General features: G+C 42.2%; 1 long non-coding RNA gene across 4 annotated transcripts in view; it reads right to left on the reverse strand.

Annotated features, from left to right (window-relative positions):
* Window positions 1–19691, reverse strand: part of LOC100624414 (uncharacterized) — a 58718-nt gene that overhangs the window by 38261 nt on the left and 766 nt on the right. For 2 of the 4 annotated variants that reach the window (XR_014832467.1, XR_014832466.1), the window contains exons 2-5: window positions 17325–17384; window positions 15602–15812; window positions 13700–14238; window positions 3842–4018 (exon numbers count right to left, since the gene is read on the reverse strand). This is a non-coding gene — a long non-coding RNA (uncharacterized LOC100624414). Of the gene's footprint in view, window positions 1–3119; window positions 4019–10989; window positions 14239–15601; window positions 15813–17324; window positions 17385–19691 lie in introns of those variants that run through there. The other 2 variants (XR_014832465.1, XR_014832464.1) reach the window with 2 other exon arrangements.

Here is a 19691-nt window from a genome sequence, read left to right on the forward strand (position 1 = left end):
CACTAATTATAAGTCATAAGTCTGTACAAGTTATATGAAAAAGAAAGGATAAAATGATAGCCATTATGCAGGAGTTAAGCTATTCAGACATTCTCATTAGAGAGTTTCAGATGGCCAACAAGCACATGAAAAAAATGCTCCACATCCCTGATTATTAGAGAAATGCAAATCAAAACTACCATGAGGTACCACCTCACACCAGTCAGAATGTCCATCATTAATAAGTTCACGAATAACAAATTCTGGAGAGGATGTGAAGAAAAGGGAACCCTTCTGCACTGTTAGTGGGAATGTAAATTGGTACAACCACTATGGAAAACAGTATGGAGGTACCTTAGAAAAACTATACATAGAACTATCACATGACCCAGCAATCCCACTCTTGGGCATATATCTGGACAAAACTTTCCTGGAAAAAGACACATGCACCCGCATGTTCATTGCAGCACTATTCACAATAGCCAAGACATGGAAACAACCTAAATGTCCATTGAAAGATGACTGGATTAAGAAGATATGGTATACACAATGGAATACTACTCAGCCATAAAAAGAACAAAATAATGCCATTTGCAGCAACATGGATGGAAGTAGAGATTCTCATACTAAGTCAGAGAAAGACAAATACCATATGAGATCACTTATATCTGGAATCTAATATATGGCACAAATGAACCTTTACACAAAAAATAAAATCACTAACATGGAGAACAGACTTGTGGTTGCCGAGGGGGTAGGAGTGGGATGGACTGGGAACTGGGGTTAATAGATGCAAACTGTTGCCTTTGGAATGGATAAGCAATGAGATCCTGTTGAATTGCACTGGGAACTATATCTAGTCACTTATGATGGAGCATGATAATGGGAGAAAATAGAATGTGTACATGTATGTGTAACTGGGTCACCTTGCTGTACAGTAGAAAAGTGAAACTCTGTAAACCAGCTATAACAGAAAAAATAAAAATTAAAAAAAGTTTCAGCAGAAACTTTTCTTTCTTCTGGTGAAGGGTGAATACCACCCATCATCACACATTCAATATAGGAATCTGGGGAGGGGGCGGGGGACACATTCAGGCCAAAGCCACTGTTATTCTGTCTCATGTTAGAAAGGTTTCTAGGAGTTCCCATCGTGGCTCAGTGGTTAACGTATCTGACTAGCATCCATGAGGACGCAGGTTTGATCCCTGGCCTTGCTCAGTGGGTTAAGGATCCGGCATTGCCATGAGCTGTGGTGTAGACTGCAGGTGCACTTCAGATCCTGTGTTGTTGTGGCTGTGGCTGTGGCCAGCGGCTACAGCTCCAATTTGACCCCTAGCCTGGGAAACTCCAGCTGTGGGTGTGGCCCTAAAAAGCAAAAAAAAAAAAGGTTTTCATAATTCATACATGTTCTTTTCTGCAGGCTCTCCTTGTTGGCGTGGGTCAGGAGGCAGGTCTGCAGCTATTCTACCTCCCCAGGACCCTTCTCCCTTGAGTTACCTACACCATTTCTTTTACCTTTAGCACAACTCCTTGAAAGACTTGTTTCAATTCACTGTTTACAGTGTCTCCTCCCACAGTTCTTGAAACCACTTCATTCTTACTACAGCTACCTAAGGTAGCTAGCCTCAAAGATGGCCCCAGAAGCTCCCACCTCCTGGTGTTCATGCCCTTGTGTGGTCTCCTCCAACAGGGCATCAAGGTTGGTCTGTGTGACTGATGCAATACAGGGGTTGTGACAGCTATGACTTTCAGTGCTAGGTGACAAGGGAAATGGGGGCTCCTGCCTTTCTGTCCCTCAGATCGCTCGCTCTGGGGGATGCCAGCTGCCATGCTGTGAGGATACTATGAAGATGTCCATCTGATGAACTGAGACCTCCTGCTACCAGCTAGGTGAGAGCGCCATTGTGGAAGCAGGTCCTTTAGCCTCAGTCAAACCTTTAAATGACTGTAGCTTTGGTCAACATCTTGATTACACACTCATGAATGACCCTGGCCCACAACCGCTGAGTTATTTCCAGATTTCTGAACCACAGAAACAGAGTAAGATGACATATGTTTACTGATGTCTTTATTTTACTGGGGGGCCACAAGTGTGGCATATGGAAGTTTCCAAGCTAGGGGTGAACTGGAGCTGCAGCTGCCAGCCGGCAGCACAGCCACAGCAATGCCACATCTGAGCCAGCATCTGCAACCTACACCATAGCTTGTGGCAACGCCAAATCCTTAACCCACTGAACGAGGCCAGGGGTCGAACCCACATGGATACTAGTAGGGTTTCTAACCCACTGAGCCACAACGGGAACTCCTACTGATGTCTTTGAGTTGCTAAGTTTGGGGGTAATTTGTTACACAGCAATAGATAACTAATTACCCTGTGTTTCAGGTTGGCTTGTCTCTCAAAAATTCAGGTTGAATGCCTAACCCTTAGTACCTTATTTGGAGACAGGTTGTTGCAGATGTAATGAGTTAACATGGAGTCATACTAGAGTTGATCTCTAATCCAATATGACTAGTACCTTTATAAAAAGGGGAAATGTGGACACAGACATGCACACAATGAGAACGTCATGTGAAGTCTGGGGTGATGCTGTCACAAGCCATGGAACTACCAGAAGGTAGGAGAGGCCTGGAACAGATTTTCCCTAGAAATTTCAAAGGGAGCTGGCCTTGTCAACACCTTGTTCTCAGACTTCTAGCCTTCAGAACTGTAACACAATGGAGTTTTGTTCTAAATCACCCAGTTGGTGGTACTTTGTTGTGGCAACCCTAGAAAATGAATACACCCTGTATGTAATGTCTTTTCTTTGGCCACTCTTAATAAATTGGCTCTGATTTTTACGCATCTTGAAATTTGATTTTGATGTGCCTTGTGGTTTTGTTTTTATCCTGCTTGGGGTTCATTGAGTTCTTTGGATTTGTGGATTTAGATGTTTCATCAGATTTGAGAAAACGTCTCCCAACACATAGCTTTTCCATCTATATGATAATGAAGGAAAACAAGGCAGTCATGAGCAGAATCCTGTTCTGCCACATCACCCAAAACAAGTGGGCAAGAAGAACACACAACTGGACAGAGAGCTAGTATACAGACCTTAAACACACAAAAACAGCTGAAGGACACAAAGCAACCCACCAGTCTCATGTATAACAAACACTGAATTTTATAAGCATGAGGAAAAAAAGTATTAAAACTGAGGGATAAAAGTAGACAAAGAATATAGTTTTAAAGTGAAAGATAATAAAATTGCATTCACAATAGCAACCAAACCTTTGAAGTGAAGGAAAAGAGCAGGACTGGTGAACACACACACACGTACATTTACATGTGAGTACACATTCTTATATGTAATACACATCCCCATACTTACATATATATTTATACATATGTATATATGGATACATGGGCCAGTTGTACCAACTAAATAAACACACTTCATCTTTTGCATAAGGTGGCAGAGAGGCCAAGAATGAGTTTAGGGAAAAATCTCAGGGAAATCAGAATTTGAAAGGAACACATGTCCTACTAACTTAATGGCAGTCCTGCTTAACTGCATCTATACCTAGAAGGTAATTCTAATTGGCATTGCCGAAGCTTGTCCCCCCACCTCAGAATTTGGTAAGTGAATTCTAAAGAACATTTCTATGAACATGTTTATAAGAAAAAAATCCAAGAAAGAAGAAAGAAAACCTATTAATTGACATAATCAAATGACTGATAAACAGATGATAAATTAGAGAATACTAACACCAGGGAGACACACTTTCTAGATTCACACACCATTCATAATTCTCTCTGCTGCTCAAATCTGCTTATCTGTGCTATTGTCTAGACTTGGCTGCTGGAAGCTTCAGGATCACATACCAGCTGTCCTGCGTCCATCTCCCATTAATAAAGGTCTTAGGAAGGGGTTTCGTCGGCTCAGCTTTATTAAATGCTCCTCTGTGGTACATCTGCTGTGATACCAGGATGGAGTACCATGGTTAGTCCCCTTAATTACCACCTCTGCACATGAAGGGATTGGGGTCCATTACTGGAAGGCTATGGAGACAGAGGTAGAAGACAAAGCACAGCTCCTTTAATCTGAGAATTTAAAATGCCATAAATTGGGAAATCATATAAACTATTCAATTATCATAGGAACAACTGATTTTGATGTGGAATGAAAGTTAGAGCCTCAAATCTCATACTGTTAAGCAACAATGTAACAGCTTAATTTAACTTAAAGATTATCTCTTTTATTACTTTAAAAGAGAGGCCCACTTGGCATAATGTTTGAATTGCTGAACATTTTTTCATGGCACGCACTGAATGTTACAACACACGAACTTATTTCTTTTTTCCCTTTTTTTTTTTTTTTTTGGTGACTGCATCTGTGGCATATGGAAGTTCCCAGGGTGGGGTCGAATCAGTGGCAACAACACACAGTTTCACAGTTTCTCTCCTGTATGAGTTTTCTAATGTGAGAGTGACGGTTGATTTATGGCAGAAAGGTTTCTCACAGTAGTGGCACTTATTTTTTTATTAAGAATTTTTTTTTTTTTGGCTTTTTAGGGCTGCACCCATGGAATATGGAAGTTCCCAGGCTAGGAACTGAATTGGAACTAAAGCTGCCAGCCTACGCCACAGCCACAACAACGTGGGATCCGAGCTGTGTCTGTGACCTATACCACAGCACACTGTAAACTCCAAATCCTTAACCCACTGAGCGAGGCCAGGGATTGAACTGCATCCTGATGAATACTAGCCAGACTCATTTCCGAAGTGCCACAAATGGGAACTCCAGTAGTGGCGTTTATAAGATTTCACCCCTGTGCACATCCGTAGGGTTTTAGCACTATGTAAATTACTTGATTCATTGCTTTGTCAGTCATTGCTTTCTTGGCATTCACTCCTTGTGAGTTTTCTGATATAAAAGGAAGTTTGATTTGTGGTGAAATCTTTTCTTGCATCTGTTACACCTGTAGGGTTTCTCCCCTGTGTGTATTTTCTGATATTCAGTAAGAGTCCACAGCTGACAGTAGGTTTTCCCACACATGTCACACGCATAGGGCTTCTCTCCAGTATGAATCCTCCAATGTGCTCTGAAGGCTGACTCATGGCAAAAGGATTTCCCACATTCAGCACACACATACACCTTCTTCCCAGTGTGAGGTCGCTGGTGCTCCATGAAGAACTTCGGGCAGGTTTTCCCACATTCATTACACTCTCAAGCTCTCTCCTGTGTGTGTCCTCTGATGGTGAGTGAGGGCCAGATTCCGGCAGTAGGCCCTCCCACACTCATGACATTCATACAGTCTCTCCCAGACAGTTCTTCAATGCTCAAGGTATGACTTTCGGTTGACGGTGTGTCCACCTCCATTGCACTCATAAAGATTCTCCTTCATGTGCATTCTCTTATGTTCACTGTAGCGTGATGTCACAGCAAATGTTCTACCACATTTATTAAACACACCGCATTTCTCTTCAGTGTGAGTTCTGTGAGTATAGTGAGTACTGACTTATGGTGGAAATTTTTCCCCCATTTGTTACATATGGAAGATGGCACTCCTCTATGAGTTATCTGATGTGCCATGAGGGCTGCTTCAGTACATAAAAATTTTCCACACTGACTGCATTTGTAGAGTTTCACTCCTGTGTGAGAACTCTGATGAACAACGAGGGCTGACTGACAAGAAAAGGTTTTCGCACAGTCACCGCATTCACACCGAATTCACACCGTTTCTCCCCTGTGTGAATTCTCCGATGCGCAGAAAGGGCTGACTGACAGAAGGTTTCCCACATTCTCTACATTCATTTGGCTTCTCTCCTCTGTGAGTTCTCTGATGAATGGAGAGATACGGTTTCTTGCTGAAGGCGTTCCCACATTCCTTGCATTCATAAGGTTTCTTCCATGTGTGTGTGTGTGACCAGAAATGTCCAGTGAGGGCTGACTTTCGGAAAAAGGTCTTCCCACATTTGTGACACTCATAGGATTTCTCCTCTCTGCGAATTTTCTGATGTACGACGAGGACTCATTTGTCTCATTCAAACCTCATTTGAAGGTTTTACCACATTTGATGTATTCATCGGGTTGCTGTCCAATGTGAATTCTTTGGTGTCTAGTAAGGTTTGTCTTTACATGTAAAGTTTTCCTACAGTCATTACAAGCATAATTTCTCCCCTGTATGAGTTCTCTGGTGTACAATGAGGATGGACTTCTTAGAAAGGTTTTCCTACATTCATTACATTCACATGGTTTCCTTTCAGAATACACCCTCTTCTGTGTGAAGAGGTCTGCCCTCCGAACGTTTTCACACATTTATTATAATCAAAAGGTTGTTTCAAAGTCTGAATGTTCTGGTGCAGAATGTGATCTTCATTTTGACTTCTGGATTTCCTAGCTGGGTTGTATTTGCATGCTTTCATTCTGGAATGAATTTTCTCACGCTTAGAAGAGAGCAGTGTTTCCCCACATTCACTATATTCATCAGGAACCTTTTAAAAATAGCTTTTCTTTGCAACAGTTATTTCTGAATTAGTTCTCAAACTGTTTCCATGTGGACATATACAGGGTGTTTTTCTTGAGGGAACGATATTCATGCCCAGATTAAACGTTTTCCCAAATACATTAGCTCTCTCTGTAATCAGAGTTTTGCTGTTGAAGAATAACATTTACCTCAAATGTTTGCTTTGGATTTCCTTGTCCTTCTCTAAGGCATCATCAACTTCTAGGAAGGAGTACAATTAACAATAACTTGTGAGCTGTGACACATTTGCTACAAAATGAGGATTCTTTTTTTTTTTATTTTTTTTATTTTCCCACTGTACAGCAAGGGGGTCAGGTTATCCTTACATGTATACATTGCAGTTACAGTTTTTTCCCCCACCCTTTCTTCTGTTGCGACATGAGTATCTAGACATAGTTCTCAATGCTATTCAGCAGGATCTCCTTGTAAATCTATTCTAGGTTGTGTCTGATAAGCCCAAGTTCCCGATCCCTCCCACTCCCTCCCCCTCCCATCAGGCAACCACAAGTCTCTTCTCCAAGTCCATGATTTTCTTTTCTGAGGAGATGTTCATTTGTGCTGGATATTAATTCCAGTTATAAGTGATATCATATGGTATTTGTCTTTGTCTTTCTGGCTCATTTCACTCAGTATGAGATTCTCTAGTTCCATCCATGTTGCTGCAAATGGCATGATGTCATCCTTTTTTATGGCTGAGTAGTATTCCATTGTGTACATATACCACATCTTCTGAATCCAATCATCTGTCGATGGACATTTGGGTTGTTTCCACGTCCTGGCTATTGTGAATAGTGCTGCAATGAACATGCGGGTGCATGTGTCTCTTTTAAGTAGAGCTTTGTCCGGATAGATGCCCAAGAGTGGGATTGCAGGGTCATATGGAAGTTCTATGTATAGATTTCTAAGGTATCTCCAAACTGTTCTCCATAGTGGCTGTACCAGTTTACATTCCCACCAGCAGTGCAGGAGGGTTCCCTTTTCTCCACAGCCCCTCCAGCACTTGTTATTTGTCGATTTATTAATGATGGCCATTCTGACTGGTGTGAGGTGGTATCTCATGGTAGTTTTGATTTGCATTTCTCTTATAATCAGCGATGTTGAGCATTTTTTCATGTGTTTGTTGGCCATCTGTGTATCTTCTTTGGAGAAATGTCTATTCAGGTCTTTTGCCCATTTTTCCATTGATTGATTGGTTTTTTTGCTGTTGAGTTGTATAAGTTGCTTATATATTCTAGAGATTAAGCCCTTGTCAGTTGCATCATTTGAAACTATTTTCTCCCATTCTGTAAGTTGTCTTTTTGTTTTCTTTTTGGTTTCCTTTGCTGTGCAAAAACTTTTCAGTTTGATGAGGTCCCATGGGTTTATTTTTGCTCTAATTTCTATTGCTTTGGGAGACTGACCTGAGAAAATATTCATGATGTTGATGTCAGAGAGTGTTTTGCCTATGTTTTCTTCTAGGAGTTTGATGGTGTCCTGTTGTATATTTAAGTCTTTAGCCATTTGGAGTTTATTTTTGTGCATGGTGTGAGGGTGTGTTCTAGTTTCATTGCTTTGCATGCAGCTGTCCAGGTTTCCCAGCAATGCTTGCTGAATAGACTTTCCTTTTCCCATTTGATGTTCTTGCCTCCCTTGTCAAAGATTAATTGACCATAGGTGTCAGGGTTTATTTCCGGATTCTCTATTCTGTTCCATTGGTCTGTCTGTCTGTTTTGGTACCAGTACCACACTGTTTTGATTACTGTGGCTTTGTAGTATTTCTTGAAGTCTGGGAGAGTTATGCCTCCTGCTTGGTTTTTGTTTCTCAGGATTGCTTTGGCGATTCTGGGTCTTTTGTGGTTCCATATAAATGTTTGGATTGTTTGTTCTAGTTCTGAGAAAAATGTCATGGGTAATTTGATAGGGATTGCATTGAATCTGTAGATTGCTTTGGGTAGGATGGCCATTTTCACAATATTGATTTTTCCAATCCAGGCACATGGAATATCTTTCCATTTCTTTACATCTTCTTTGATTTCTTTGATTAAAGTTTTATAGTTCTCGGCATATAGGTCCTTTACCTCTTTGGTCAGGTGTATTCCGAGGTATTTGATTTTGTGAGGTACAATTTTAAAAGGTATCGTATTTTTGTATTCCTTTTCTAATGTTTCATTGCTGGTATACAGAAATGCAACTGACTTCTGAATGTTCATCTTATATCCTGCCACTTTGCTGAATTTATTAATCAGTTCAAGGAGTTTTGGGGTTGAGTCCTTAGGGTTTTCTATGTATAGTATCATGTCATCTGCATACAGTGACAGTTTTATCTCTTCTCTTCCTATATGGATGCCCTTTATTTCTTTTGTTTGTCTAATTGCTGTGGCTAGGACTTCCAAAACTATGTTGAAGAGCAGTGGTGAGAGTGGGCATCCCTGTCTTGTTCCAGATTTGAGTGAGAAGGCTTTCAATTTTTCCCCATTGAGGATTATATTTGCTGTGGGTTTATCATAAATGGCTTTGATTATATTCAGGAATGTTCCTTCTATACCCACTTTGGCGAGGGTCTTGATCATGAATGGATGTTGAACTTTGTCAAATGCTTTTTCTGCGTCTATTGAGATGATCATATGATTTTTGACTTTTTTTTTGTTAATGTGGTGTATGATGTTGATTGATTTGCGTATGTTGAACCATCCTTGTGAACCTGGGATGAACCCAACCTGGTCATGGTGTATAATTTTTTTGATATGTTGTTGGATTCGGTTGGCTAAGATTTTGTTGAGAATTTTTGCATCTATATTCATCAATGATATTGGGCGATAGTTTTCTTTTTTGGTGGTATCTCTGTCTGGTTTTGGAATGAGGGTGATGGTGGCCTCATAGAATGTCTTTGGGAGTATTCCTTCTTCTTCAACCTTTTGAAAGAGTTTAAGGAGGATGGGCACCAATTCCTCTTTATATGTTTGATAGAATTCACCTGTGAAGCCATCTGGTCCTGGACTTTTATTTGTAGGGAGTGATTTTATGACCTCTTCAATTTCATTTCTAGTGATCGGTCTGTTCAGTTGGTCTGTTTCTGCTTGATTCAGTTTTGGCAGGCTGTGAGATTCTAGAAAATTGTCCATTTCTTCCAGATTGTCAAACTTGTTGCCATACAGTTGTTCATAGTATTCTCTTATGGTTTTTTGTATTTCTGCTGTATCTGTTGTGATTTCTCCTTTTTCATTTATAATTTTGGTTATTTGGGTTCTTTCTCTCCTCTTTTTAGTGAGTCTGGCCAGGGGTTTGTCAATTTTGTTCACCTTTTCAAAGAACCAGCTCTTGGTTTTATTAATTTTCTCTATTGTTTTTTGAGTCTCTATTTTATTGATTTCTTCTTTGATCTTTATAATTTCCTTCCTTCTGCTGACTTTAGGACTTCTTTGTTCTTTTTCTAATTCGTTTAGGTGGAGGTTTAAGTTGTCAATTTGGGATCTTTCTTCTTTTTTGAGAAAGGCCTGGATTGCTATAAATTTCCCTCTGAGCACTGCTTTCGCAGCATCCCATAGATTTTGAGAGGTTGTGTCTTCATTATCATTTGTTTCAAGGTAGTTTTTAATTTCCTTCTTGATTTCCTCATTGACCCATTGGTTTTTTTAGTAGCATGTTGTTTAGTCTCCATGTAGTAGATTTTTTCTTTCCTTTTCCCATGGTTGATTTCTAATTTCATGGCATTGTGGTCAGAGAAGATACTTGAGATAATTTCTACGCTCCTAAATTTATTGAGATTCGCTTTGTGTCCCAATATGTGGTCGATTCTTGAGAATGTTCCATGAGCATTTGAGAAGAATGTGTATTCTGATTTTTTTGGATGTAGTGTCCTGAAGACATCAATTAAGTCTAACTTTTCTATTGTTTCCTTTAGGATCTCTGTTGCTTTATTGGTTTTCTGTCTAGAGGATCTGTCCATTGATGTGAGGGGGGTATTTAGGTCTCCTACTATGATTGTCTTCTCATCAATATCTCCCTCTATGTCTGTTAATATTTGTTGTATGTATCTGGGTGCTCCTATATTTGGGGCATATATGTTGATGATAGTAACATCCTCTCCTTGGATGGATCCCTTAATCATTAAATAGTGTCCTTCTTTGTCTTTCTTTATGTCTTTTGTTTTAAAGTCTATTTTGTCTGATATGAGCGTTGCGACTCCTGCTTTTCTGTCATGTCTATTGGCGTCAAATATTTTTCCCCACCCTTTCACTTTCAATCTATATGTATCTTTTGTCCTAAGGTGAGTTTCTTGTAGGCAGCATATTGAAGGTTTTTGCCTTTTTATCCACTCAGCCACTCTGTGTCTTTTGATTGGGGCATTCAGTCCATTGACATTTAAGGTGATAATTGATAGATGATTATTTATTGCCATTTGAACCTCGTGTTCCAGTTGATTCTATGGTTCTCCATTCTTCCTTCCTTTTTTTTTTTGGTTGGATGGTCTCCTGTTATTATCTGCTTGAGTGTATTTTTTTTTCATTTTTTGCAGATGCAATATTTGGTTTTGGCTTGTGGTTGCCCTGTTTTTTAAGTATGCTAACCCCTTCCCATAATTGTGTGTTTTAGCCTGATGGTCTTGTAAGTTCAAACACTTCATTACTATATTAAAATTAAGAAGAGAGACATACATATAAACAAAAAGGGTTATTTACCTCCTGACATCCCTTGCCCACATTTTATGGTTTTGATGACTCTTTTTTATTTTTTTCTTTTTAATTTTATTTTGTTTGAAGCATGTTCATGATTAAATCTGTATGCTGGCTTATTTGAGTGACTGCTCTCTGATTGCAGTTTCCTCAGTCCTAGTTCTTCCTCTTCTTCTTTTTTTTTTTCTTTTCTTTTTTCTTCCCTTTCCTTCCTTTCTTTTTGGTTTAGAGAAGCCCTTTCAATATTTCCTTTAACCTGGGTTTTGTGTTGCTGTATTCTTTAAGTTTTTGTTTGTTGGGAAAAATTTTTATTTCCCCTTCTATTTTAAATGATATTCTTGCTGGATAGAGTATTCTAGGTTGCATATTTTTTCCTTTTAGCACTTTAAATATCTCTTGCCATTCCCTCCTGGCCTGTAGTGTTTCTGTAGAGAAATCAGCTGATATTCTTATGGGGGTTCCCTTGTAGGTAACATTCTGTTTTTCTCTTGCTGCCTTTAGGATCCTCTCTTTATCACTAACTTTTGCCATTTTTATTATGATGTGTCTTGGTGTGGGTCTGTTTGGGTTCAGTTTGTTTGGGGCCCTCTGTGCTTCTTGTATCTTGAATCCAGTATCCTTTAGATTTGGGAAGTTTCCATCGATAATTTCTTCAAATATATTTTCCATTTCCTTATCTTTTTCTACTCCTTCTGGAATTCCTATTATGCGTAGATTGGCCCGCTTTATATTATCCCATAGGTCTCTTATATTGCTTTCCAGTTTTTTGATTTGGTTTTCTGTCTGTTGACCAGATTGAGTGATTTCCATTATTCTATCTTCCATATCACTGATTCGTTCTGCATTATTCATTCTGGTTTTTACTGCCCCTGGTTCAGTTTGCATCTCTGCAAATGAATGTTCTAGTTTTTCTTGGCTCCTCCTTATATTTTCTAGTTCCTTTCTGAGGGTATCTGCATTACTGTTCATATCTTCTCTTAATTCCTTCAGTATTTTCACTATTTCTCTTTTGAACTCCAGGTCTGTCTGACTGCAGAGATCTGTTTCATTGTTGACTGTTTTAGGTGAGTTCTCCTGTTGGTTTGACTGGGGGTGGTTTCTCAGCTTCTTCATCTTGCTTGTTGTTTTCTTTCTCCTGAGGGAGTTGTACTCTCCGTTATCGGGCAGTGTTTGCCTTGTCACTGCCGTGGAATATTTCCTGAGGGCTGGCGTTGTTGGTCAATCTTTTTTGAGGCAGTGTGGCTTTTCTGGAGTGTTGATGGGGCTAACAGTGTTTCTTTGAAGCAAAGGAGGACTTCCTGAGGGCAGACAGGACTGGGAGGTCCACCCCACGATGGTAGCAGATTTCACTTGGTCATGCAGAGCTTGCTCTTGTGTTTTTAGGCTGTGGGGTTCTTGCAGGGGGTTGGCGGTGTTGGGCAGCTGCTCTTCAGGGGTGCATCACCCCCTTGGGGCTGGAGCAGCTATCTGGGTCACTGAGAACCTAAGAGGCTCTTCCCTAGGGTAGCCCAACTCAGAAGGACAGCCTGAGAATGTAGGCGGATCTTTTCACAGTCTGGCCGAGCTTGTTGCAGCTTTTCTGGGCTGCAGGGGCTCTTTCAGGGGGCTGGTGGTGCTGAGCAGTTATTTCACGGGAGTGGGGCACCCCCTGGGGGCTTGGGCGGGTAGCAGGGCCGTTGGAAACTGAAGAGGCTCCTCCCCAGGGCAACCCGACTCAGAAAAACCGTCCGAGAATTAGGCCGATCTATTCACAGCCTGGCTGAGCTTGTTCTAGCTTTTCTGGGCTGCAGGCCTTTTCTCGGGGGCTGGTGGTGTTTGGTGCTGCTCTGCAGAAGTGTAGCCCCACCAAAGGGCAAGCAGGCCTGTGCATGGACAGCCCCTGCGGTGGTAGGCTTCAGGCAATTGTTGAGGCCAGCCCTCCTGGATGGCAGGCAGCCCCAGGTCCGTGAGAGCGTAGGGCGTGGCGGGGGTGGGGGGAGGGGATGCACTGGGAAGCACAGCTTTCAGCTAGCTAGCGGGCCTGTACGCTTGCTGTGGCGTGGGAAGTATTCTGTGGGGACCCACCCCTTCTTTTCTCCCCTCCCCAGCACGGGCGCAGACCAGGCTCTTCTCCCAGGTTCCCTCTGATGTGGCTTTCCACTTCCCCGCCCCTGGAGTATTGCTCCCTTCCTCTGTGACAGCTTTGTTTTCTAGTCTCCCAGGCAGTCTCCGCCCCGTCAAATGATTTCTAGACCTCCCAAGCAGTTTCCGCTCTGCCCCGCCCCCCTAGCCCGGGGACTAATCTCTGGAGCCGAAGTCTCGGTGCCCAGCCCCCACCCAGGCGGCGCCCCCCCCCAGCCCTTTCTCGGGGACTAACCTTCTGCAGCGAGGTCTCGGTGCCCAGCCCCCCTCCCAGGCGTCCCCCGGCCCTTTCTCAGGGATTAACCTTCGGAGGCGAGGTCTCGGTGTTCAGCCCCCACCCAGGCGTCCCCCGGCCCCCTCTCGGGGACTAACCTTCGGAGGCGAGGTCTCGGTGCCCAGCCCCCACCCAATCGTCCCACGGCCCTTTCCCGGGGACTAACCTCTGGAGCCGAGGACTCAGTGCCCAGCCCCCACCCAGGCGTCTCAATTTTTGGTGACTGTGCCCGTAGTTCAGATGGTCCGTTGGGTTCTTGATCAGCTTTTCCGTACTCCAACTTACTGCTACACTCTTCTCTGCATCTGGAGATTCCTCCGGTTCGTTTGATCTTTCGCCCGGTAGGTGACTTTCCAGGGTGCGGGATCCCTTTCTCCTCCGCAGTTCCCTTTCGGGAGCGCCCGTCCCGCTCGGATTCACCTTCTCTCACTCTCCTCTTTTCTCCCGTTCTGCCCAATAATGTCACGAATTTCTTGCCGTTATTGGAGTTTAAGTTCCTCTGCCAGTGATTGGTTGCTGTTCTGTGTAGTCATTTATTCTGTAGATGTGCTTTTTTTGTTGTGTTTGTGGGAGAGGGCGAGCGTGTCCTCCTACTCCTCCGCCATCTTGTCCTCTCCCCCGAGAATTCTTTATAAATGTTTTGTTGCAGGGGACCGGACTTCAGGCCCAGCTCCTCTGGATTAAGGAACTATCAAATGCAAAGATCTATTGATTTGGAGGAAAACAAAAACAAAAAAAATTAGAAAAAAAACCCTTTGGAATAAGATTAACAGCATCATATTAATGTTAACTGCCTGGTTTTGATCACTGTACTGTGGTTTTCAAAGATTGGGGGAAGTGAGGCGAAGGGTATGAGCCTACCTTGTGTATGATTTTTATTTTTGATTTTTAAAATTTTTTATTAGAATATAGCTGATTTACAGAGTTCCTGTCATGGTGCAGTGGTTAACAAATCCGACTAGGAACCATGAAGTTGTGAGTTCGATTCCTGGCCTTGCACAATGGGTTGGGGATCTGGCGTTGCCGTGAGTTGTGGTTGAGGTCACAGACATGGCTCGGATCCCGAGTTACTGTGGCTATGGCATAAGCCGGCGGCTACAGCTCCGATCAAGCCCCTAGCCTGGGAACCTCCATATGCTGCAGGCACAGCCCTAAAAAGGACAAAAAGACAAAAAAAAAAAAAAAAAAAAAAAAAGAATATAGCCGATTTATAAGGTTGTGCCAATTTCTGCTGTACAGCAAAGTGACCCATTCATTCATATATACATACACATACACACACACACACATTCCCTTTCTTATATTATCTTCCATCATGGTCTATCCCAAGAGACTGGATATAGTTCCCTGCACTATACAGTAGGATCTTACTATCCATTCTAAATGTAATCTACTAACCCCAAACTCCCAGTCCATCCCACTGCCTCCCCCTCGGCAACCACAAGCCTGTTTTCTAGGTTGTGGGTTTGTTTCTGTTCTGTAGATAGGTGCCGTATTTTAGATTCTACATATAAGTGATATCATATGGTATTTACTTTCTCTTTCTGACTTACTTCCCTTAGTATGATAATCTCTAGTTCCATCCACGTTGCTGCAAATGGCAATACTTCATTCTTTAGATTTTTCTAATTCTTTAGGAAGCCTAAAATTATTTCAAAAGAAAGCAGAAAGAAATGGAGCACCTTCTCCAACTCTGCAGATACTCACATAGTACATACAGCCTCCAGACTGCTGTACACTTTACATCAGTTTTTTTCTTAGACCTGCTATACACCTTCATACAGATATACCTTATCCGGTAATTTAACCACTCCCCTTTTCGACTCTTTCCTATACTTTAACTAGAAGTTGTCACATTATCCAAATTATTTCCTCCATGGATTCCTTCCTCCAAAGAAGTCATATGCTTCCTAAAGGTAAGCAGGGTCTTATCATTTTATGCATAACACTGGGCATCTAAGGTCATCCTGTCTAGAAAGTATGACTGGTAAAAATGTCAGAAGCAAAAGGCCAGGGAGAGAGAGCCACACAGGTGGAGAGCCTTCACCAGGGGTCCTGGTGTACTCACCAAGGCAGACTCTGTAGCATGTGATGGTGGAAGGTCCAATATAGAAGCAGTGAAGTGTGTTCATTTTGTAAGAGATTGAATGGTGTTTGCAACAAAAGAAAAGGAAGCCCAGTTCTCTTGATGACTCAGGTCAACTGTAAGTGACTCAGTAAGTGGGATGGTCACCCATCCAGAGCAGAATAGCTCCCAGGTTCATAGAGAACAAGACCACCTGTAAAAGAACGAGGAACATCACCAGGAGCAGGGTTGGCCGAGAGCATATGGACCGAAGGATGAGTAGTGTGCACTTACAGCTTAAAAGGCTGACATTGACCCTGGGAGGAAGGCACATCAGGAATGCCCAGGCTCTACAAGCAGTGCAAAGGTGGAGACAGCCTGCAAGGCTATGTGAGCACACAGCCCATCAGACAAAGAAGGTACAGGGGCAGGAACGGGTTCCGTGATGTGGAAGATCAATGTGAAGATAGGGGACCATCCGAAGGGGGGAAAGAAGGGGTGTGTACAAGCCAGGGTGCGTTCAGGAAGCTAAATGCAAATTATCATTGCTCTACAGTGGTTCTCATGACACCTTCCACCATGCCGCATGTCTGTGGAGACACTGTTGGCTGTGAGATGCTGGTGGCATTTTGTGGAAGGGAGGGAACAAGAGATGGCAGTGGGCTGGCAACAACATGCAGGAGAGTCCCATTCAAAAGGGAAATGCCCCAGGTCTTGTACAACTTTCTTTTTTTTTTTTTTTTGTCTTTTTTAGGGCCGCACCAGCAGCATATGGAGGTTCCCAGGCTAGAGGTCTAATCAGAGCTGTAGCCACGGGCTTACACCAGGGCCACAGCAACGAGGGATCCGAGCCGCATCTGTGACCTACACCACAGCTCATGGCAACACTGGATCCTTAACCCACTGAGCAAGGCCAGGGATCGAACCCACAACCTCATGGTTCCTAGTCAGATTCTCCAACCACTGTGCCAAGACAGAAACTCCTCTTGTACAACTTTCTAACATCCTCCATAGTCACAGAGATGAAAACTCTGTTTATGATGACCCAAGCCCATGACCAGCAGACATTTGAACACAAAGTATTTTTACATATCTTTACAATGTTCTTTGAAATTTTCCTGGAATACAATATTGTGTCCATAAAAGGTATATCGTTATTTGGTTTGGAGTGGAACCTTAGGGATTTTGACTCTTTCCACATACAAATGGAACTGGAAAGAATAATAGATAAGGAAAACTATGGAGTTCCCGTTGTGGCTCAGTAGAAATGAATCTGACTAGGAACCATGAGGACGCAGGTTTAATCCCTGGCCTGGCACAGTGGGTTAAGGATCCGGCGTTGCTTTGAGCTGTGGTGTAGGTCGCAGATGAGGCTCGGATCTGGGGTTGCTGTGGCTGTGGTGTAGGCCAGTGGCTATAGCTCCAATTAGACCCCTAGCCTGGGAACCTCCATGTGCCATGGGTGCGGCTGAAAGAAAGAAGGAAAGAAAACTTTACTAATAACCAATGTGAGGCTTATCTCATATTGTCTGGGCCTGTCTGGCACAACTTTAATAAGTCTAGGTATAACATCTGATTTCTCTATAACTAAGCCAACTTTTCCAGGGTTGATTTGATACTCTTTTCTCCAGTGCTGAGTCTTCCAGACTTCTACTATTACATCTGAATGCTAAACCTCTCAATGATCCACTGTAAAATGTGGGAGGTAAATCCCTAAACAACTTACCTGGGATTTGTTCATTTTTCAGATGGTCTTGAGAAAGGGCCAAGGCTGGTGACACCAGGGCTGAGTTAAGAAAGAAAGAGGAAAGGAATCACAAGAGGTCTGGCTAACACAGCAGCTCTTAGAATCATCCGCCAAGAAACTGGCCCTTTGACCAACCTGGTACAGGAAACACGTATTGAGGGAATATCCACTTGTCAGAACTTACAATTCTGAAATGATCACACAGAACTTTTTACACTGAGAGAATGTAAACAGTGGTTTCTATGGAATTACTACCAATTCATGATTTTGAAAAAATTAAAAATAACCCATGAGTCCAATAATAGGAGATTGGGTCAATAAAATTTAGTATATACAAAGTCTGGAACACTATTCCAGCACCAAAATTGACATTAGGATTAAAATATTTATTGGCCCAGAAAAATATTGATATATCATTTACCTGTTTTTTCCTACTAATATTTTTTTAGCCACTTGAGATCAGAGAATCCAGAAGCTCAGAAAGAAAGAATCAAGTGCTTTAAAGTATTTATCTTTTTGTTTGGTCTCCCTTAGTTGCATTTTCACAAGAGGATCTTCGGCTAAGAAAGTTGTTTTTAACTTAAATGTGTTAAAGCACAGAACCCAGACTTGGGCAGTCAAGAGACCTGAATTCAATTCTTGGTTCGTCACTGGTAAACTGCATGACTGGGTAAGATATTTACCGTGTAAGTCCTAACTTTAAGGCAAAATTAGATCTTTTTAAAAACTTCATGAATGGATTAAGAAGATTGTGCTATATATACACAATGGAATACTACTCAGCCATAAAAAAGAACAAAATATGCCATTTGCAGCAACATGGATGAAATTAGAGACTCTCATACTATGTGAAGTCAGAAAGGGATAGACAAATGCCATATGATATCACTTATATCTGGAATCTAATATACAGCACAAATGAACCTTTCCATAAAAAAGGAAATCATGGACTTGGAGAACAGACTTGTGGTTGCCAAAGGGAGAGGGAGGGAGTGGGCTGGACTGGGAATTTGGGGTTAATAGATGCAAACTATTGCCTTTGGAAGGGATAAAGCAATGAGATCCTGCTATATAGCACTGGGCACATAGGATTGAGCATGATAATGTGAGAAAAAAGAACGTGTATACGTATGTGTGACTGGGTCACCTTGCTGTACAGTAGAAAAATGAGAGAACACTGTAAACCAGCTGTAATGGAGAAAAAAATCATTAAAGTAAATAAAATAAAAACTTCTCTTCACTGCTATTGTGTGATAAGGGAGAAATTCAGTAAATCCAAGTGTGGTGATGGACATCGTTTGAGCAACTCAGAATAATCAGAAAGACAGAGTGGGGATTGTAGGGAACAATACGCACATGTTTAAGAGGTAATGAGAAACAATCTCCTTAGCTATGCCTGGCACCCCTTCCCTCCAACCCATGGCCTCACAAATCCTTCAGTGAAGTGTCTTTTCCTGACAAATTTGCACCCTGCCCATTCCCTTCCATTGCAACTCCCATCTTCCTTCTGAAAGTCGAACAGAGGTTTTGCTGAATCACAATAATCAATGTTCTTTGAAGAAGGTGTGGCCATCTAGATTTTGCTCACCCTGGAGAGGAACATTCTGGCCCAGTAACTCTTGAATATGTTCCTTTCAAGAATTCTGTCTTGGCCTTAATGGCCTAGGGAGAGGTTTCAGTTCAGGAGTATGTTCTTCCAGGGTGTGTTTCTGTTCTTGGAACCTTCTGCTTTTTCCTTCCCTAGGATGGCATCACGTCACCTGGGCCTAGCAGCCCCGTTTCCATTAGCTGGAATCTGCACTTGGGAGTCCAAGGTGAGCCTGACCTTTTCTAAAATCCAATCAAGTCTACCCAGGAGTGAGACAATATCGCAGAAGGCAGAAAGCCCTAGAAGCCTTGATTATGCCTTGTGACCCAAGGAAAACAGGTCCAGTGGTTTGATGATCAAAATACAAAGAATAACTGCTTTCTAGGGCACACACAGGGCAAGTCTTCATGCCAGAGAAAACCCGCTTGGGTGTAGGCAGAGGGGAATGTATATTACAAAGATCATGAGACTGGGAATAAAACAGACCTTATTTTGCAATCAGCTCATTCACCAGAGAATAAATCACTTCAGCTCTCTCTAAATGAGGTTTTATAATGTGCTCCAACAGGGGTGGCAATGCTGACCTCACAGCCTGCTTGGGAGGATTGAGGAGGATATTTAAAAATCCAACACTGACAGCAAGGAATACATATCGAGGGTGTATTATCCTCTGGGCTTGCTCTTCACAAGAGCCATCTCGTTTTGCCTCAGAACAACCCTATGCGGCAAAGAGCATTCCTGTGCTCCTTTTACAGATG

This window comes from Sus scrofa, chromosome 17 (assembly GCF_054392235.1).
Source record: "Sus scrofa isolate SSC_HxYL_T2T_F1_AM1 chromosome 17, Sscrofa_HxYL_maternal_Yorkshire_Landrace_v2.0, whole genome shotgun sequence".
In the NCBI taxonomy this organism is placed as follows: domain Eukaryota; kingdom Metazoa; phylum Chordata; class Mammalia; order Artiodactyla; family Suidae; genus Sus; species Sus scrofa.